Raw genomic sequence first — 22,635 nt, 5'->3', positions numbered from 1 at the left:
CCCTACAAAAAAAGCCAACCTCTTCCACCTCATCTTCCCAAAATCTGGTCTCCTAACCCTGCTTTAGGTGCAACAAATCTAAGAGATATTATTTGAATCTCACCTACAGGAAAGGGGGAGGCGGGGAGGGACGCTAGCTTTGACCTTGTTTCTTGTCCAAGTCTTTACTTTCATTCTGCAGAAGAAAAGTCCCGATGGACAGAAGAACCCACCCAGCCCCCCGGCTCTGGCAGAAGATGATTAGAGAGAGGCCTTAAGCGTAATGAAAACTGATGTAAACCATTTGCTGAAGGTTACGCCGCGACAGAGGCTGTGCCTTCTCCCCAAAGGAGTATGATGAGATATCTGACATGCAGCCTTGTTCTTGTGTTCAGTCAGGAACAGATCTGAGGGCAGCTAATAAACTTATCTGCATCAGATTAAATTGCCAATCCTGCCCTCCCTCTCCCTGCCCTCTCTCCCTCCCCAGATCAGTTACACACATCAAGCCAAATAAAGATAAATGCATGACAGAGTTCATTCGAGTGATTGAAAATCAAGATGGAGCTGCATATTTTTCATCAATGCTATCCCAGGAAATAAAGATAAATTCCCCCACTTCATATTTTAACATAGCTTATCATAATCACCGGTAATAGCAACCAAATGTTTTTCATTTGTTACATTTTAAAGGGGGCTGGGGGAACAGTTTCCTGGTTGCAGGCTCATCGAGTCTAATTTTAAGCTAGTGTCAGGGGTCACTTCCACTTTATGTTGCATTTCTGATGAGAGCTTTTTGCTGGAATACCTGGCTTGACTAAATGACTGCAAGAAAGAGCAGGGCTATGGAAGTCAAAGCGGCAATGGTGGGGAAGGAGACTTGGTCACTGGGCTGGGATTCATCACCAATGAAGTGCGAACATTGCTCCAGAGTGGATCTTTACAAGTATTTTTCCCAGAGACACAGAGGACTTCTGGAGATCCCACGTTCTGCCCCTGTCTCTGACATTACCTAAAGGGTCTTTCCAACTACTCTGAACTCCATGTCGTTCCTTTTTTTTTTTTGAAATGCCAACATGCAGTGGGAGAGGGTCCTCCAGGACTTTCCACGTGTAAGCCAAAGGTTTACTAATTGATCCCCAAGGATCTATTAGTGCTGCTCTTATGCTCTCCCTTTTCTTGTTCCCTGGGTCCCTGAGGCTCCTGAAGGGATGCTGATCAGTGCGATAAAGAGTGGAAAGAGAAAACCTTCCTTACCCCAAGTAATCTGAACCTGCATAATACTGGTTTATGGTATAGCAAAGCCACACATGGCGATATCGAAACTCTGACTCCCTTATTAAGGCAACAGCAATATTGTCACACTGATGGAAACTTTCCTTCTTGTTCAAAAGTGAGGACTCCTTCCTAGGAGACACATGGGATAGTGCATGGGAAGAAGGCAGCCACAGAGGTGGTGGTGAGGGTGTGAAGAAACACACCTCCAGGTCTGGCAAGTAGATGACTGGGGTGTATCAAAAGTGGAGCTAGAACAGGAATGGGCATTCCTGTAAAGCAAGGAGTTGGAATAGAGGCTTAGGAGGACACCATATAAATTCAGTAGGGTTTTTTTGCAGGCATCTCCATTTCTTCAGAGATAGTCTTCTCCACTGGAGTTTACAGACTTTTGCTGTTGACTTTAAGGGAAACACTTTCAGACTTGTCATCCTATAAGCTGGCAAATGGTTTGCTCATTATTTCTTTTGTTTCCTCCTCCTTCTGCAAATGTAGCCCCGATTTTTTAACAAAAAAGCATCAGAGGAGAGGAGGCTAAAGTTGGGGAGTGGGCTGACCCGTCAGATTCCAACCCATAAATTTCTGTACTTTCTAATATAATCATAATAGCAATAAAAAGGGGGTTTGGAGCATAATGTCTCTCAATCGCAACAACATCTGGCGTGTTTGTGTCCTAGTGGCGGATTGGCAGCTATATCCCATATGGGACAAGAAAGGTCACAGCTGGCCATGGGAGGGGAGCTCTTTCCTAAGACCTGAGCACAGAATGTTGAAAAGTAACATCATCTGGTGATAAGCTACCATTGCCTTACCCTCTGGCAAAACACACGTGATACAAAAGGAAGGAGAGAGGAGAAAAATTAAATCTCAGGAATGCAGCTGGAGGGTGATGGGGGAACCCAAGTGGCTTAAGGAAAATTTGAGCTTGAAACCTTGGTTTTACAAGACTTGTGTTTCAAAGTTGTTTGGGAAGCTGGGTAACAAGAGGGAAAGTAACACATTTCTTGGGAACCTGCTGAACAGACCAAGTGAGAGAGGTGAGCTGGGGTCCTGGGCCCCCACCTGCCTGGGCTTCTGCCTGGTCCCTGCACCCTGTCCATGGAGATGAGAAGGTGGGAGAGAGATGGGGATGCACAGGGCTCACACTTCAGTGTTACACAGCAAGTCTTGAGCCCATTCCTGCACCCCTGCTCTCTGAAGTGCCTCTAGGTTCTCTGGTTTCAGTGTAGCCTCAGCGAGGACATCAGGATAAATGCAAGATTAATCTCTTATAATTAGTGGAGCAATTTCAGGCCAAAGCTATTGCAAAACTACAGCTGCAAGAGTCAAATGGCTCCGGTGAAATACCCTTCATGAAGCAGAGATACTTCTGGGCAAGAGCATCCCTGCACACTTAGGGCAGGATAAAAGAGGTTTGGCATAACACTGGCATGGATTAGGAATATGTGTAGTGAGAAGGAGAGGTGGAAAGGAAAGGCTGAGGATGGGAACATCTTCACTTGCTGCAGCTATTTTAGATTTCATTTTAGTTCATGTCCCCTTTATCTACCGGAGCTGGATTTTCCCCAGGACATTCAAGGCACTGAAAGTCAGCAAAGAAAAGGGTCACAGAGTCTGTAAAACCTCAGAGAACAAGACTTCAGCTTTGTATCTGCTCCAAAAGATAACACCGTTAATACAGTAGCAGTTCTCCCTGGGAACTGAGGTCATCTCTTCAGTTGTATTTATTCAAGGGAAAAACACTCTCTATTGTAGCCCTGTTGCAACTTTTTGACATCCAAACAAGCCTGACAGAGCTTCAGTCCACTCTCCTGACTTCAGAGCAGGCAGCAAGAGCAAAAGGCAAAGCAGCAAAGAACCCCTCAGCTCTGGATGGAAAATGAGCTATCCCCCCTGCTTGCTTTTCATTCGCTAGATAAAATTTACTGCACACCTTGCTGTGCCATGTGGACTTTGCAACAGGATTGAAAATGTACGTTAAATAATAACAAACCCACAAATCATAAAGAGGGGCCAGATAATCTCTCTATCTTGTTAAGCAGCAGATTTATGGATCGTGCTCCTTGCCCTGATACCCAGACCCTGCTGTTGGAGACGGTAGCGTTACCAAGGGCTCGGAGAGCCAAAGCGTGAGCAGACTCTCAACAGGGGATTGGACATTTCAGATATTTATTGACCAGACTTGCATGACCAAATCCACAGAGGCGTTTCTGTGTCTAACTTCTTGTTTAGTCACCCGATTTCTCACTCATTTCAATAGTAAATTAAGCGCTGAAACAGGAGCTGTGCATTGACGCCTGTAAATCTGGGACCCACTGACTCCGGCAGAGCAGCGAGGGGTTTTACGGCAGAGCTAATGAGCTGGGCAGAGACCAGCCACCATGCTGTACCTCTGGGTGTCTTTATGGCCATTGTCTTATTTTTAATTGCCCTGTCTGCTCCAGCGCTGAAGCGATAACGGCAGAACAGATCTCGAGGCAGGTATGGGTAGAGCAGTTTGGAGATGATGGAGGACACCACGGCAGACTCTGCTCTCCTCCTTTCCTTTTCTTTCTCCAGCATTGTGATGTGGTCCACGTGCTCTTGCATCCACTTGAAAACAGAGCTTGACTCTTCATACAGCATTGTAAGGGTGAGCTTGCAAGTCACAATGCGGTGCTCCTGGTGTTGGCTACCTATGTGCATCCCCATCCAGATTCAAAGTGATCGTAGTCCTGCAGAAATCCAGGTGTTGCTGTGGGTCTGAACCTGCTGCTACTCTACCTGAGCTGTGCATCGAAGACAACGAGCTTTTTCCAACCTCACTCAACCCAGGGTCGCACCTCTGTAATGGCCTTAGGCCAAGTTCTCAGCTGGGGGCAACTGGCACAACCTTGACTTCAAAAGGGCTGTGACTCTCCAAGCAGCTGAGGATTTGTGATCGTTTCTGGCTTAAACCATATTCAGGTCTGGCAAAGATACAGTGGTGTAAAACTGATGCAAAGAAAGAACTAAATTAAGCTATTTGAAAAAAATTTTTAGAAAGCTGTATGAAAAGCAGTTCTGCTGTATGGTGTCCTCATCTGCAATAAAATATTCTGTAATACAAAACTCGGTGTGTGTAAAAATGGCTTTAAGTCACTGATACCTATAGAACTGCACCTCTTTTAGCCAGTTTTACCCAATATTGCTGCTGAACAGCACCCAAAACCCTCACGCGGTGCAAACAAATACCATATTTTTCACCTTTCTTTCTGAAATATGGCTCAGGACGTGTCCTTCTTCTGTGGACAAGGAAGTAAGGGGACCCTAAAGAACATTGCTGGCTGCAGAAAGAATGTGTCTGGAAGAGCAATCTCTTATTGTTATTATTCAAACAGCTTGATAACACCAAAACAAAACACGGCATGAAGCGAGGAACCTGCAATAGTTTCTCAACCAGCCAGGCCAAGTAGGGGAAGTATCTTATTCCCTCCCCAGCATCGACAGAGCACATGCACCAAATTCACACCAACCACCCTCACCCAACTTTGGGTTGACGACTGGCGAGAGCTGTGTGTGCTCTGCATGTTGGACCAGAGGGATTTTGCTTTGGGCAAAAAAAAAAAAAAACCACCTACAGGGAGAGAGGCGTGGGTTGGCCGAGCTGGAAAGAAGTAAATTTGCAGATTTACTTCTGGTGGCAAAACTTTACTTGGAAGTGAAGTGAGTAAGAAATGTTTGGGAGGTGGAGAGCTGGACACTGCTGAGAAGGAATGCCAAAATCCATTGGTTTTGGAGGGTCAATGTGGAAGAATCTTCCTACCCCCTTCTGAGGGTGCTGGTTTAAATGGCTGGTTGTTGAGTTGCGATCTTAAGCGGAGGACAGCACAGCCTCTGCCCTGTTTTCTGGGATGCCATGCAGGGATGTGCAGAAGATGTCTGTGTCCATCTCCAGAGAGAAGCAGGAGAGAAGCTCCCCCTGCTTCCTAGACACTGCAACCCTGATGTTGCATGTGATACACAAAGACACCATAAAAAGCAGAATTTTAACAGTCAACTAAAAAACCTCAACAAGGTACCAACCTTCTGGGGTCTGGCTGGGGCTTGCCATCACCACCAGCCCTTGGTGGGGGGTCACACATAAGACATGTTCATCCCTTTCTCAGCTCTGGTGCTGAGTGATTAGTCTTCAAGGCAGAGAGATAATTCAGTCCTCATGCCAGAGGACGCCCTGTCTCAGTGAGCAGAAAGACACACCAGTGATGGCAATTACCTTTGAATCCTAGGTTATAATTTTTGTATACTGAGCTCAGAGCAGCTGACCTGTCATTCTGCAGCAAGACCTTGAGCCAGGGCCATGGAGGTCAGAGAAAATAAGAGAGCAAGAGAGCAGTGAACGATTCATTCTTTCAGTCACTCAATCCTCAGGAGCAATAGCTATCTCAATCTTCAGCATGGAGGCTGATGATGAATGGTTTTATTACCAATGATAATTTAAACCATGTGCAATGTTTACCATATTACCTGTTTGCCTCCTTGCCCTCAGCTATGGGAGTTCTGCTTTAAGAATATTCACTGTTCACCTCCTGTGTTGGGATGGGTGAAGCAGTACAGCATGACAGAGGACGTTCCTCGTCCCCTTTCCAAAAAGCTCTCACTGATTTGGGGTACATTTCTCTCCCTTTAAATTGCCCCACCCCCCCCCCCCCTTTTGCTTCTTAAGAAACTGCCAGACATCTTAAACACATTTAAAAATACATGTCCTCCACTGTAATCCATTATCTAAGGTTCCCATGTGGGCTCCATCATCGGAGACTGCCAGATTGATAGCGTGGTTTGCATGGGGGCCCCAGCATGGGATGGGTTGGAAACAGAATTAGTCCACACAGCACATCCTCTGTGTTTCTACCTTTATTGGAAAGAGGGAATGGGCCGTGTCAGGTGAAGGGCACGAGGAAGATACAAAGCAATGAACTAGTTATGCAGGACAACAGACGGCAAGATGGAGACCAGAGAGGTGGAAAATAAGGGGGAACGTAGAGGTTCCTCCGAAAGAGCTGAAATGACACTATCCTTGCTGATGGTTTTCAGCTGTTTGGGTGCATTTGGAGATTTCTGCTTTATTAAAAAGGGTTCACATTCAAGATAGGTGCAGGCTGAAATCTGAACTCTCACACACCTTGGAGGGGTTTGGATTTAGACCTGGATGCAAACCACGTCTCGCATATCCAGGGGCTGAGAACAGAGAAAGGTGTCATGTCAAGAGGTAAATGACGAGAATTCAGAAAGGCAAGTTGTACTACTCTTGTTACCATCGGTCAGCTAAATCAATGGGGGTTGTTCCCTTGCTGAGCTGATCAGCAGCATGTGTTTCTGGAGGAAATACACACGTCCAAGTGTAAAGTATGTGTTCTGTGCCTGGTCTTACATTAAACTGTTCGATGCACGGTGTGCTGTGCCTCTAAAGCAACCCAGTGAAACAACTATGGCCATGTTCAGCAATGACTCCCATGGAAATTGTCGCCTCTTTCCCAGAGACATGTAATTCTGACAGCATCAAGCCATTTTTTTCCAAAGCTTATTGTGCTCGTGGTTGCTGAGAAAAAACTTCAGAAGACCAACCATAATGGCTCAAAAACAAGGATTTAAATAAAAAGTTTATTGAATGTGTTATGTTGCAGAATCTCATAATTTCAGTGTCAAAGTCAGGTTTTTAAGTGGGTAAGAAAAACAGTTCTTCAGGCACTTACAGAATCTGGAAATGGACAGATGTACTTTTAAAGAAAGCAAATTTCTTTAACAATTTTAGGCTACATCCAGGTAGTATCACTACACTGACCCTAGAAAGACCTCTGGAAGCTTCTTGTAGAGTTCTTTCCATTCTCCTCCAGAGGAGTCCCAGAAGTACTTGACAATCATCTACCATTTATTGCTTGCCACTTCATTCTTTTCCAGATCATTTATCACTCAATATCAGCCCCAAGGAACTTCACCAGCAGGTTGAAAATTGACCTTCCTTTCCTAATTCTAGTTTTCTGTCTCTTTCATGGGCCCATTCCTTAACAGAGCTGTCACTCTCCTATCATGACTGTATCATTTCCATAAGAGTCTCTAGTGATGAACTTCATCAAAGTTTAATTAAATTCTACTCTCTTGTTATCAGTCATACTCCTCCCCTTTTCCAATAACATACAACAAGAACTCTACTAAACCTGGGATGGCTTCTAAGGGGAAGTTATGCCAGTTTGCTCCTTTGGTTCTTCTACCAATTATTTTAAATATTAATTCTCAAAATTTGATTGTATCTGGGAAAGCCCTGACCTTCAATTTGCAAAATATCTTAAATAACCAGACACAGCATTATCAAACCATCAAACTACTGTTTCAGAAGCTGATTCTTGTAGGAGGCTGCATGGTTTTGGTAGACACTTCCTTCAAGAGCCTTGGATGAATATTGTCTGGTGCTGGACTTAGAATTATAGAATGGTTTGGGTTGGAAGGGACCTTTCAAGGTCATCTAGTCCAACCTCCCCACAATGAGCATGGACATCTTCAACCAGATCAGGTTGCTCAGACCCCCGTCCAGCCTGATCGTGAATGTTCCAGGGATGGGGCATTGACCACCTCTCTGGGCAACCTGGGCCAGGGTTTCACCAACCTCAGCATAAATCCTTACATCTAGTCTGAATCTTTCCTCTTTTAGTTTAAAACCATCACCCCTTGTCCTATCACTACAGGCCCTACTAAATGTCTGTCCCCATGTTTCTTACGAGCCCCGTTTAAGTACTGGAAGGCCACTATAAGGTCTCCCCAGAGCCTTCTCTTCTCCAGGCTGAACAACCCCAACTCTCCCAGCCTTTCTCCATAGCAGAGGTGTTCCAGCCCTCGGATCAGTTTTGTGGCCTCCTCTGGACCTGGTCCAACAGGTTCATGTCTTTCCTGCGCTGAGGACTTGTTCCCTCATAACTTTTCAGATCCCAGGAAGAGGAGCAGACTCGTTTCTCATGCTGCCAATCTATGGTGTGGGTTCCTGCAGGCCTAACTGAAACAGCAGGGAAGTGGCAGAGTGGTATCTGGGGCAGTGTTTAGCTCTCAGTCTCTAGTAGGACATTGTCTTTTACCCACGTCATCACAGAAAAGCTTCTGATTCCACACTGCATTAGCCAAACTCATGCTGAAGTAGCTCAGCCCATCCTCTGCGCAAAACCTTCAACCCCCGCTGAGGCATGGTGAAGAAATTTTGCAGGCCACCTCCAGCCTAATAGCAATCAGATGCAAGTCAACTGAGACCCAAACCATCATAGCCACTGGCCTTTGGTCTGGTTTTCCAGCAGAACAGGGTCATACTTGCTTCGTTTAACTCTCTAGGGTTTTGTCCATGCAGTGAAATATCAAAAGAAAAAGCCCACCAAGGCACTGAAATGGGATGCAGGAGGACTTTGGTACATCTCTTGCCTTTGTAACCTTGGGAAAGCATCAAGTTTATGTACTTTTCCCATCAATGTTTCAGCAGTGCCGTCTCCTTGTTGCACACTGTCTTTAACAGCAGTTAATGACTGTGCATAAATAGGACAGGGAGGAGAGCCTGAAGCAGGGTGAAGATGGTGGACAAAGAGCTATACAAAATTTTGTCTCTCCCTCCTAAGTTACCATCTCACAAGAGGGAAAGCTGTCATGAGAGATGGCCACAGCAGTAGTTTCTGCAGTTCATTCTCCCAGCATTTTCACTTAAACTTAGGGGGGAGGTTTCTCATTCCCAGTATTCTCCAGTGCATGTTTTATAGCCCCAACGGGAGACTGGTGGGTTTAGCGCTGGAGATGTGTGACAGCCATGTGGCAAGCATCATTTGTTTGTCTTGCTGGGCGTGTGCTGAGCCTGGATGGATTCAGGTTGCTGCACCAAGTTCTCAGCTCTGGAGCGTTTGATGTCCTTCGAGGTCCTGAGTTCAGGGAGGTCTCTGTCTTGAGAGCTCATCTGCTGGGGCAGGAAGGAGGATTAGTTAGGTTGCCTCGTTTGCAAGTAAGCTGAGGCTGTTTGCAGTGAATTTGCTCCATAATCCTCTCTCAGGGTCCTGCAGGCAACCAAACACATTTGGCTACCCCTAGTGGTTTGTTAATAGAGTTTGTAATGAAACACTTGGAAAGAAAGCAATAAAGTACGATCCCATAAAGAGAAGTATTGAAAAGAACTAGAAAAGGATTCAACCCCAATGCAAGCTGTCGATCAGACCTTTGAAGGTGATGAGGCACGCAAACACAGCCCCAGGCATCGGGTAATGGTTCCTTTTATTTCCTTTGTATTTAAGCAGTGTTCAGAAGTGGAGAGCACGGGCCCCTCCTGCACTGCTCATACACGTAGTTGGAGATAATCTCTGAATGGAGAAGACAGACTATCAGTAGGGGGAAGAAAAAAGGAGGAAGAGATTTGCTTGCTCTCATCTTTTGTTTCTGCCTTAGATCAAGCAATAAGCTGAGGTCTCTGGAGTCCCGTTCAGCGACCCACTCAGTCTCACGGCCTCTTCTTTTTGGTAGAGAGCCGGACAGAGGGGTGCAATTGCATTCCCTCCTCACCTCTAAAGAGCTACAAGCCAATCTATAGACTGGCTTTCCAACCAGAGCCCATATCTGTTCCCTGGGAAATCTCTTGTGGGTATTTCTGACCTCTCCAACACACTTCCAGCCCTCAGGAGCCACTGCAATCCCTTCCGTGCATAGGGGAGAAGTGATGTCAGGAAGTAGGAAGGCCAGACAAGGAAAATTCACTTCTGGAGGGTTATGGCATGTGTTTTTCCCCGTGGGGCCATTGCAGTACATTGATGCTCAGACAACATCTGGGTATGCAGGCAGTTCTGCTTGGGGGAAGCGTTTCATGAGATGGGTCTGTGTTTGAGGCACAAGGAATAAAATAGGTCTCTATCAGTGTTTGGGGTTGCTGTTTTTCTACTTAGATTATTACCATGGTCCTAAGAGCAAATCTAGGAAATCAAAAGTGGAGACTACAGGAAAAAGGAACAAAAGTCAGAGAGAAATCACACCCCTGGCACTGAATTACAGCCCTGATCCCCACCAAACCCTGTTTAACAGCTTGATGCTTTTTGCCCTGGCATTGCAATGGTTAAAAAACAAAGCTAAATACAAGCTGCTGCACTACTAGCTGTATCAGGCAATGGCTGTCACATGCTCACCCCTCATCTGGATGCATCCACAACTCACCAGAGGACCCAAATAAATGTTAATTGTACTCCAAAATCACTGTCAGCCCACAGAAAATGTCGTGTATGAAAGATTTGTGACAGAGGTAAAAAATCTGGAGAAACAATAGATCAGACCACTGTCAAATTACACAAAATTTGTAATAGGAATGAAAGATGTGGGAGTCTGAATGAAAAGTCTCAGCAGTCTTACCAACTGTCAGGTTTTTCTCTGGCCTGTGCAGATTTTATTATTGCTCCTTGGCATGTAAAATTTGAAAAGGGGGTTTCTGAAATACGAATAGCAGGTGAAGAAGTTGAGGACAGTGCCTCAGAGACACTGAAAGGAGTTACCCCGAGTGCTGCATCAAGGGCCAGGCTATCTGATATGCACTGCAGCATATGGACTGGATTTGTCCTGGGTGATGGGGGTGCATTCCCTGGAGACTCCCCTTTATGGCCAGTGGAAAGAAAGAGGCACTTCCAGAAGAAGTGGGCTGAAATGGCCTCTGAAGTTGTCTCCATCAGTTGCAACTAGTCAAGGGTGCTCCTGACCTCAGCTGGCTAACTGAGGTTGGGTAAAATGAGGTCTAAAATCTACAGATCTAAATATCTGCCCATTAGGAGGCTAGGGGAGGAGTGGAGAGCAGAGGAGGTGGGCACTGAGTGGCTGGAGGAGGTGGAGGTCCTAAGTGGCACGATAGGGTAGAAGTCAAAGGCAGGAAGATATTGGGGCTGGGGAGTGCAGGAGGCAAGAGGCAAAGCTTCTTTAGTGAATTCTTGGATAAAGAGGAGAGCAATTCTTCACAGCCATCCCCAGTCGTCCAAACCTCTAAACTGTCAACCCTCATGCTCCCACAAGAACTCTACCAAGAACTGTGAGCGTAGGAAAAGTGAACTCCCACCTATGTGAAAGTGCAGAACAGACACAAAGTTCACCAGATATCAACAGGATGCACAAAAATCCATGGAGAAGAAGGGAGACAGAGGCTACTAGCTGGAAATACAGAGATGAGCTTGTCGCATGGGATAGACAGCTCAGACAGAAATGCAGCTGAATCAAAACACCCAGATTTTTGGGAACAGATGCACTCTCAAGAACACACCAGAAAGCTAGAGGTGCCTTATACTGGCCAAATACGATCAAGGATATCTGAGGTCTGGTGAGCAGATGTTATACAGGCAAGGAAATGCTGGCCAAGCAACAAACAGAGACAATGAAAATATACAGCGTCCCCAGGAGATTTTGGAACAAACCAGGAAAGGACCTTTTCATCGCAAACCACACAAACTACCTCATCGTTGCAGACAAGTGTTCAGACCGAGGGGAGGTAGACGAACTGTCAGATGAAATGCAATAAAGCAAAGAAGCATTTCAGCAGGCACCTTGTTTGACTTGCAGTAACTTTGCATGATTTACCCAGGAAGAGAAATCCTGTCCCAGCACGTTGCCCTCTGACCGTGACCAAACAGCAAAGCTGAACCAGCAGTTTTATTTGCTAAGATTGTACTGAAGGAAGCAAAGGCAGTTCCTGGCGAGTCATTCTCTAGGGGAGAAATACTCTCATTGAAGACCAGCATGACGCTCTGATTCAAGCGCCAAAGTCCAAATACTCGCACAGCATGAAAGAACCAAAAGGAGTGGAAAAAAATACAAGACGAGAAGGAAGACAGCCAAAGACCAAAGCTTACCTTTCTCACAAACTGGAGACCTTGTAGAACACCTTTTTGGGGTCTTTTCCAGGACCAGACTATTTTCTTGGAACAAAATGTGAATGTGTAAGAGCACTCCACTTACTAAGATGTAAAAGGCGTATAAGAGAAAGCAATTTTTTGAAGCCACAAGTATATTTGCCCATTGCACATACGAGCTACAGATGCAGATGTAAGAGATTACAGATCCGCTGAGACTTGACCAGAGGGACACAGAAGGAACACGGACCATGAGCTAGCAGCAGATACAGAAATATATGCAAAATATCACATACCCCCAGAAGAAATACATTCTGGAGAGTTTCCTGTTCTAAAAAAAAAAGGTCAGCCCCAGTTCACTGCAAGATGTACATGAGAGTTTGAAAATAGGCAAGGTCTTTGCATCAAGGGGTGAGACCTCTGATCCAGCCCACTGCTAGACTTCATCCCTGTTTTTTCTTACTCTGTGGGCCAGCTATGGGGCCTACATCACCTATACATTCTGTAGCTAAGCTATAGACTAAGATGAGACTGAGAAACCTCTCTGAACCCAACATTTAGTCTTGTAATTCTTCAAAACCAATAAATATTTGGCCAATCTTCCTCCAAAAGGTTTTGTTGTGAAACTATGGTAAACAATGCATAACATAGATAGAGATATTAAAGGGAACATGGTGGAATGTGAAATATGGAAAAAGAATTATTATTATTACTTATTTATGTTTTCAATTCTCCTCTTCAAAAAAAAGAAAAAAACCCCAAAAAACCAAAACCCCAAAACACATGGAAAAGGGGACTTTACCAAAGGTAGCATCCGCCCAGGGGAAGGTAACATGATAGCATGCTCATACTTAAAGCAGTTTTGGGAATGGAGGGACCCCTAATTGTGGGAAATGGTCAACAGGGGAGAACTGCAATGGGAAAGGAAGGAATCAGCTCTGAGTATTGAAATTCCCTGTTTATGCTTGAACTCTGGCATGTGGTACAGCTGGAGGGCGAGTGAAGAGGGTTATGGTACAAAGGCAGAGGAAAAATGTATGGGCTGGGAGTAATTTCTTGCTAATGTTTTAAGATTGAGGAGATTCGACAGATTCCTTCCCTGAGTTTCCTTACACCAAGCACAAGTTTTTGGAGGTTGCTCTAGAGAAATAGTCCAACTATCTGTCTCACTTTTGTTACTAGAAAATGCATCTGTCTGCCTGACTGTCAATCACAGTCTTTATATCTAAACATTATTTCCTTATTCAGTTGGTGGACAGGGTGCATCAGGAAAGTGATCATCTGCAAGGCACTGAAAGCTCACATGGCATTGAAAAAAAAATCCCTTTCCCTTCCAATCTGTCAGACTGATGGTCCGGAAAGGGTATCAAATCCATCAGGCCTGGCTGTGTGTGTTTATTAGTAATGGAACATAAAACACATTTGGGCCTCACCTGTTGAGAAATTCAGATGAAAGTTTCCCTTAAGGATGTCTCATTTTCACAAACACCCAAACTCTGCATGGTAAGGAGACCTGAAGAAACTCCCGCTGTTACTCGGCATGAGGATTGCACAGCTGGGATGGGCTCCATTAATAAACATCATGCTCAGAAAATCCTCCTCTGTAGGACTGTGTGTACTCTACCAGGAAAGTGAAGAGGCAAAGGGCTGCAAACCCGGGAGTTACAATTTAGCACGCTCATTTGAGATACTTTGATTTTCACAAGGTGCAAAATAGAAATTTCAACCTCTGAAACTTGAAGCACCGTAAATCAGCAGCATTTTTATTTCTCCAGTTTGGCCCTGTCTGTCTCATTCAACTAAATCCACTTAATCAAGCAACTTTGCACCTAAAACCAGTCTTCTGAAAATGACCTTCTTGCTTCAGACAGGCAAGATATGCCCAAGGGCAGCAAGCACTGATGAAGCCTTGGTCATACAGCAGATAGGTGCAAAACCTGGTTTTAATTTAATGGAACAAGCACTGAAACCTGCTGCTCATTCACTGATTTGGGGTAAAACAGAGTCCCTCGGTGGTCCTCCATGCCTTGTTGGTTTTGTCTAGCCGGACTCTGTAAAATTTCTTGTGATGTTTTTGAGCCTTCCTCATGCTTGCCATGTAGAAGGCACTGTACCTGCTAGCCCTTTGTGTCTAAGAGTCCCCAGATCATCTCAAATGACAACCATGTGTGACATTTCAACACTTACTTTGGGCAGCTCTATTGCATGCAATATTCGGAAACATCATCTGGCGCAGAGGATCCATTGAGTTCTGTTTTTTCTATAGCTGGTGGGCTTTAGCATATAAATTTCATGTTTTCCAAAGGCAGAGGGTCACTCTAAGAGGACCCATGAGTACGTGAGAAATTCATATACACCTAACTTTGACTTACAAACCACACAGACAAAGGCAGAAATGAAGTTACTCCTTTGTGGTCCATTTTTGCCCCGTTAATGTTTAAGGCAATACCTCTAGGGAGCTCTTAGATGGGAGAAGCTGGCTATGGCCACCTGCAGAGGTCTGCAGTTGAACCATAATCCCAGCTGATATAAAGCAGGGAAGTTGCGTTGCCGCCTATGGAGCTATACCCTGGAGATACATCCAGCCAGGTCTGGTCCTGGAGCTACACCCTGGTCTGGTCCTGTTTGAACAGTTTCTCCTGTCACCTTTGGAGGGTTTTATTCCTGTTTCAGCTATAAAAAGCCTATTTCATAGCAGGTATTTGCTATAAGCCTCTTTAAAACTTTTATTTTTAAAAAGTGTAGCAGTCACTGGAAAGCAAGCTCAGCAGACACTGTGCTTCACTGCGCTTGTCCATAGTCTGGACAGACCATCACTAACAGAAAGAGGGTTGCTTCCATCTCCCCGGTGCTCTCCTTCTGCATCTAGGATGGTGTGAGGACCAGCCTGGTATTACAGAGACCCAGGCTCAGCATCCCACCCTGCCACTCACTTGAAGGGTGACCTCGGCCAAAGTACTTCATCTCAGTTCCCCTTCTGGGACAATAAAGGAAAAGCAAGGGCTGAGGTCACAAAGCATTCAATATCTGCAGAGGTGAGATCGCAAAAGTTCTCTGAACATGGCTCCGGTGCCCATTGTTTTTAGAGTGCAAAATTTGCACCTCTGTGAGTATCAGTAGAGTTGCTCTCCCTCATATCATTATCCTTTATCCTTCCAGATGAAGGACCTAAGGCAGCATGTAGGGGTTGCAGGGGTTCATCTCACCTAAGTTTAGCCCCCTGAAGCATCAGAGTAGGACCCTGTGACACAGTCCAGTGCACATCCAAAGCTTGGTCCATCCCACCATCTCCTGAATATCCTATCCCATCCTATTGGGATGGAGAGAGGGTGCCTGCCTCTCTCGTCTATCTCTAGAAGCCTTTGGGATCTACACAGTCAACAGACCCAGGGCATGGGCTCACCTGTAGAGGCTGGCTGAGTGTTAGCGTATTCCTTGGATGGTTTTAGCAACGTTGCTTGAGCAGTGGCCAGAGACTACTCACCATGCACAGTTTTGGAGCAGAAAATGGGGATTTTACCTGTGTGGATGTGAGTCACGATCTGAGGTCAAACCTGACCTGCTTTCCTTACCTGTTCAGATGTAGCCTGGATGGTCAGTGTTGGCCTGAGGTTGAGCTCAGAGACCAGAGTTGGGAGAGGAGAATGCAGACCCTTGTGACCCACTTGGCTGCACAGGAGGGATCAGGGGGAGCTGAAAATGCATCTTCTGCACTCTCAGTCACTACCCAAATGGGAGAAGGTGCCTAGCTCTTTTGGCAGAGAAACCTGGACTTGCTATTGGGGTGTCGGTGCCTTTCTGGGAGGGGATGGCTGGGTATCACCATGCTGAGGACATCCTGACTGGTTTTGGAGCTGGGACAGGGATTAAACCAGTGTCTGCACTTATGGCTGAGCCTTAAATTCCACCCCGTCAGTTGCTCTTGGTCTCTTTGTTGTTCATTGTCTTGACCTGCAAGATTTTCCTGCCCTTATTTGAAGAAAAAAACCCAACTGAAGCGTGGAAAAATGAAGGTGGGTGAGAACAGCACCCTTCCCGCAACCAGCACAATGCCGGCGTTGCTGCATCTGATGACATGACTCTCTTCACTCGAATTATCACGTGGGGCTCTGCGGTCCCTCTCCCTTCATTTCCAAAAAAGTCTTCACTTGTCCGCGACTGTTGGTGTAAGCATTAACTATAACCATATTAGGACCAACGGTCAGACCGAAGCTAGCAGCAACACAGCTGAGTGATGACACCCTGTCTTCTGTGACAAAGGCTGCTTCCCTCATTTCAGATAATGATGGTGGTTTTTATTTATGAATAAGCAAATTTCCGGGGGATGAGAAGCAATGAAATCAGCCCAGGCTCAGCCTTCTGGGAACACAGGAATTCACACTAAATGGGATCCATCCCACGATGGTTAGTGTAAATTAAGCAGTTTCTGGTTTAAGTGCCTGGAGATGTACATGCTTGTCAGATACTAATAGTTTTAAGTAAGTGACGACCCTTGTGTGACTTGGGTAAGCCCTGTCCAAACCCTTACATGTTTCAGAATCATTCAGGCCTTGATCTGTCATCCACTAATTGGAATAGTCTTTCTGCAGACTAAATATTTGCAGATTCCCTTTCCTCAGTGGTGCAGGCAAAAGCTGGAGTCTCAGCACTGACATCCTCCTGGCATTGTCTCCTGGGTACCATCCCCAGGGAAGGCGATATTGGACTTGGACATTAACTGGATCTGATTAGCATCAGATCTTCTGGCATCTGTCCCAGTCTTCCTCTATAATCTATTTTATGTTCTCCTTTTTTTCTATTATCCTTAATTTTTTCAAATACAAGGAATATTTTTTACTAGCATCAGATTTTGAGGGAGACTGAAGCATGCCAGGAGTCACTTAAAAGATTCAAGGCAATGCTGAGCTTGTTAATTTTTTCAGGGCTACTTCTTTTCCCAGTGGGAGTTTATTGTGACTTAACTGTGGAGAAGACTCCAGGGTAATGTAACTGCCAGCCACAGTTATGGGTTGAGGTGGTCAACTCCATGGGAAGGTGCTACTGGAATGAGAGAGATGTAGTTAGACTCAAAATAATTGCTTAATTCCCCATTTTGCTATAGCCTTCATTTATAGCTTTCGCTGCCTCAGCTTGCTGGATGAAAAACAGAATTAATCCATCCATTTTTCCACCTTTTCATCTGTACTTCTGACTGCATGTCTATGAGTTTTCCCCCATATAGGGAAAGGCTGCACTAGTCTAACCTCTCTGTCCTACCTCTGAGAAGATGCAGGAGCTCAGGAAAGAATGATCGAGCCTGAATACAGCAAGACCTATTTTGGGTCTGCCCTCATTTTGTTCCAGGACCTTAAAAGACATTTATTTTCCATCCTCCTAGCTGCTGGCATTTTTTATTGAGGCAGTAGTCTCAACATCTGAGTCAATGGCAGTGCCGGGCACTGCTGTTAGAAATGTAGTGGAGGATACCTAAGGTACCTTCACGTCAGCAGCCAGAAAGGTCGGTTGCTTTCTGCCCCTATCAAACCGGACACACAGCACAGTTTGTTCCTTATCTCTTTTCCACTGCTGCAATATTTTTCAAAACCGTGTCTGAACTATTTTGCAGGTTGCTGGGGGTAAAATGCAAATGCACAATGTCACTGACAGTCCAAGAAGCAATGTGAGATGCCTTCATTTCCATTTTCTCTATCAGCTTAAGAAGCACACGAGTGCTTCCCGGCATTTCTCTGTTCAGAAACGTTAAGGGTGGCAGAAACCATCGAACCCCTAATTTGATCTCCTGCATAGCACAGAACAGATGCTTTCACCTCAAAACTGGACTGAGCCCAGTGACCTGGATTTGTTTAAAGTATCTTTTCCTGAAGGTACCCTAATGATTGGCCAACACTTTAACCATTCCTTGATAGATAGCCCCAGGCTGTCAACCTCCCCCTTCAATTTACAAGGCTCACTTGCTTGTAACCAACGTTTTTTTGGCTTCAGCTCCCAGCTATTGGCTCTTGCTACTTTTTTCTCTGAGTAGAGCCCTTTATTATTCCCTTGTGTTAAGCTAATATGATTGTAGCTCTTGCTGGAAGCGTAGAGGGTTTTCTCCTCTGAACTTAGAACAGTTCTTACCCCATATCTATGCTCAATTAAGAGAGGTCTTGGTAACAAGCAAAAGGGGTAGGGTTGAACCAACACAGCCCAGGGTTTGGCAGAAGAGTTCTCTTTTCCCAAAGCTATTACCCAGCAATGAAATTGCAGTCAGGTTTCTTTCTTAAGAGGTAACAGTGCAAATTCGAGATCCCTGCTCAGGAACATATTTCAACACATACCTAAGAATGGCTCTAACGTTTTACCAAAACAATGGGTACTTAAACAAGTCTTTCAGTACTCTCTTCTGAAGGCAGTGAGACTGGGACAAGGCTAAATCCCTGCTGTAGCAGAGTAACACTACCCAGAAACTACAGCGGTGGGAGGAGAAGACAACCCCAGTGCCTCTCTGCAGTGAGGTCCCGCTTCATCAGCTCACTCTGTGCTTCAGTGATGTCCCAGACAGCCTGGCACTTTTGTTGATGGTCAGACAGGGTGGGAGATATTTACAACGGGGTTTCTGAGCACCAAGAGCCCAATAGTTCCACCTCACAGACTGCCCGGCATCCCTGTACTGGGGTGACTTTGCTCTGTCCTGTTCCCCATCCTCCCTCTCAGCTGCACCTCTAGTAGTCGTCCAAAGCTTACTGAAGTGAAAAATGGGTTTCTGCCGATTTCGACGGGCTTCAGCTCAGGCTCCCAGCGTGCGCATGTGCCTCTCACTTCCAAACACAGCCACCCCAGTTCAGACGCAGCGTGTCTGAAGGCTCCTGGCATCCACGTCCCGCAGCTTTCCTGCTCAGCTCTGAGCCACATGGCCAAGGACTTCACGCCTTGAGTCCGGGCCATCGCCTGGCTGGATGTGCGGCTCCGTCCAAATTGCCAGCGTTAGCACCTTGTCCCTGGGCAGCTTCAGCCCTTCCCGGTGTGGCGGTGCGGCTGTGACGGTCAGGGCTGAAGCTGCACATGGACAAGGTTTTTGGGGGCCCACCTACAGCTCTGCACCCCCCTCCCTCCCGTCATGCACACATAGACACACATACACGTACGCAGAGCCATGTGCATTTCCTGGCTTTGTTTCAACAAGCAGAAAATAAAGCGGGAACCTCTGGTCTAATCTGCAGGGACAGGATTCCTGAATTAATAAGTCACCAACATCTAATTCACCTCCCTGTCCTCAGCAGCAAGCGTAATGATTCCCTCTTTGCCTCTAACAAAAGTAATAAAAAGAAAAAAATTAAAATAGAAAATTCCTGAACAATGCTTTTCTTTTCTTTTTTTTTTTTTCCTCCTAACATCAGTAAGTGGGGGTACTTCCACGATCTTGAAATTAAAACAATCCAGACAAACAATATGTCGAGCTCTGTCCTGCTTCCTGCTGCAATTATTCCTAATGTTTGGCCTCAGATCAGAGGCAGCAGCAATCTCTATAAATACGACATCGGAGTGGAGAGCTATTTCCAACAGAAACGCCTCCCGAATCATGTCAGGAATTTATGAGGCTGAGAACGGGCCAAGATTGAAATATGTTCTGGATCAAATGGCATTGCATAGGTGGCTCTGATCAGCTTGGCAGTGGTGGGATGAAGAAGGAATCCTCCAGATGGAGGAGTGGAGGGATATTTATTGATTTAAAAAAATAATAAATTAAAGCTGAGAGTGACAAGAAAAGGCATTGGTATTTTAAAACTCAGGCTCTGCCAGACAGAGCCAGCAAGGAAAAGGCTTTAACAAGTCTAGACTCCTCTGCATCTTTGTGTGTGTGTGTGTGTGTATGTGTTGTTACTCTTACTGTAAAAGCTCCCTGGACCACTTTGTGTCTGGTAAGTAGGAAGAAGCAATCCTTATACCTCTACATCTACCCCTCTAACTCCCATATTTTGGGGGGTATGCTTGCAGATTTACACCCCCCCCCCCGCATTGCAGACCATTTGGAGAAGGTGTCATCTGGTGGGTTTTGTTCAATGCTTGCCTCCCAGCAAATGTAAAGTAAAATATTTTCCCCATCTCTGTTTCTGCATCAGGTTAGACAGAGTCCTCCTCAGAGCCAGATCAGCCTCCTACACCTAAATAAACAAGATGGGGAAGGGGAGAGAGAGCTGTGGGGAAATGGGTTGGCATGCTGTCTCCCCTCGCCAGCTCTGAAGGTGCAGTGCTGAGAAACACTGAAATTTGCAGAAGCACCAGCATCTATTTTCTTTAACTTGTAGAGAATCAGTGTCAGACCTTTTTACCCCATTTTCCTGAACCTTGAGGTAACCAGTGCTGCAAGTAACAGATCTTACCCGGGCAGAGACACCAGCTCAGACAGAGCAACGTTTTCTTTTATAAGCAAATTGAACATACAGCAGCAGCACAGCCTTACACCAGGATTTTCCAGGGGTAAACTACTGGTTCACACCTTAATAGGGCTTTTGGGCAAGGACAGCAGACGTGGTGCCGCATTGTGCTGGTTTTGGCTGGGATAGAGTTAAATTTCTTCCCAGTAGCTAGTATGGGGCTATGGTTTGGATTTGTGCTGAAAACAGCGTTGATAACGCAGGGATGTTTTCATTCCTGCTGAGCAGGGCTTACCCAGAGCCAAGGGCTTTTCTGCTTCTCCCCCCACCCCGCCAGTGAGGAGGCTGGGGGGGCACAAGGAGTTGGGGGGGACACAGCCAGGACAGCTGAACCCAACTGACTCAAGGGATATCCCAGACCATGGGACGTCATGGTCGGCAGATAAAGCTGGGGAAGAAGAAGGAAGGGGAGGACATAGGAGGGCCACAAAAATGATCAGGGGCCTGGAACACCTCTTCTATGAGGACAGGCTGAGAGAGTTGGGGTTGTTCAGCCTGGAGGAGAGAAGGGTCCGGGGAGACCTTATGGCAGCCTGCCAGTACTTAAAGGGGGTTTTTATCAGGGAGTGTAGAGATAGGATGAGGTGTAATGGTTTTAAATTAAAAGAGGGGAGATTCAGACTAGTATAAGGAAGAAATGTTTTATGCTGAGGGTGGTGAAACCCTGGCCCAGGTTGCCCAGAGAGGTGGTCGATGCCCCATCCCTGGAAACATTCAAGCTCAGGTTGGACAGGGCTCTGAGCAGCCTGATCTAGTGGAAGATGTCCCTGCTCATTACAGGGGGGTTGGACTAGACCTTTAAATGTCCCTTCCAACCCAAACCATTCTATGATTCTATGACATTTGAAGTGATGGCGTTTGTCTTCCCAAGTCCCCGTTAGGCGTGATGGAGCCCTGCTGTCCTGGAGATGGCTGAACACCTGCCTGCCCATGGGAAGTGGGGAATGAATTCCCTTTTTCTCTTTACTTGCGCACACGGATTTTGCTTTACCTATTAAACTGTCTTTATCTCAATCCACGAGTTTTCTCACTTTTACTCTTCCGACTTTCTCCCCCATCCCACCGAGGGGGAGCGAGCGAGCGGCTGCGTGGGGCTTAGTTGCCGGCTGGGGTTAAACCACAACACATGTTTGGTGACTCCCAGCCAGACTCCATGAACACCAGGCTGCTTTGGAAGGACCTGTGACATTCCCAAAGGTCCCAATTAACTTTTTGCACTGGAACCACTCCCAGATGTCCAACCCAAAGAGCAATATCATATGTAGAGCAAGGTGGCATCATGTGGTTGAACAAGCACTTGATGCCATGCACACACAGGGAATAGGGGGGTCATGGAAAGCTCATGCCCTCTGTGAACTTTTGGACCAATTTGCTAATCATCATGACAAATTAGTATTTGGTGCAACACCAACTACACTGTCTCCATAGTCAATGGAAGAAGGCAGGCAATGCAAGAGGACAGTTTATTCACCATGGCCAGATATTGAAGATGAGGTAGTGAGGGAATGCAGACAACAATTTTTGTCTAGATGCCAGTGTTTAGAAGCAATGCCCATCCTTGGCATCTGATTCATATGCCAGCTCAGGGATGGGGTATAAACTCTGTTTTTTACACTGTCCATGCTGCTGCTGATAATATATACGATGAGGGGAGCTTGAAGGGAAAAGGAAGAGGTCCTTTTTGAATAAATGAGGATATCCTACAGAGCCATTGGGAAGTGCCTAGATACTGCTGAGTTGAGCATGGCTTAGAGCTGGCATGTCTGACAGAAGGAGATAAGTAGCAATATAGAGAATATCAGTTAAAGTAGCCCTTATCTCAGGGCCAAATTCTCCTTCAGCTTGAGCAGGAGTTCCTGAGAATGAAATGTGGGTCTGGTATATTTGCATGCAACAAAACTGTACCCTAGACTCACCCATGTCAGAAGCTAGGAGGGTATTGCAGAGGAAAGAGCAGTCATTACTTGCTTTTTAAAATAGTTTTTCAAACATTTGTTTCTGACTACAGCTGGGTAGGACACTGTGTGTATATGGTCTAATGTAGTAATTCTTTTATCCTTACTTTTGTAAGGACAAGGTTCTGCATAGAGATGGCTTTTTAAAGTGTCTCTCCCCAGCCTGTG

The sequence above is a fragment of the Accipiter gentilis genome, chromosome 19, assembly GCF_929443795.1.
Source record: "Accipiter gentilis chromosome 19, bAccGen1.1, whole genome shotgun sequence".
Taxonomy (NCBI): Eukaryota; Metazoa; Chordata; class Aves; order Accipitriformes; family Accipitridae; genus Astur; species Astur gentilis.
The sequence above is the reverse complement of the archived record's forward strand: the minus strand, read 5'-3'. Positions refer to the sequence as shown.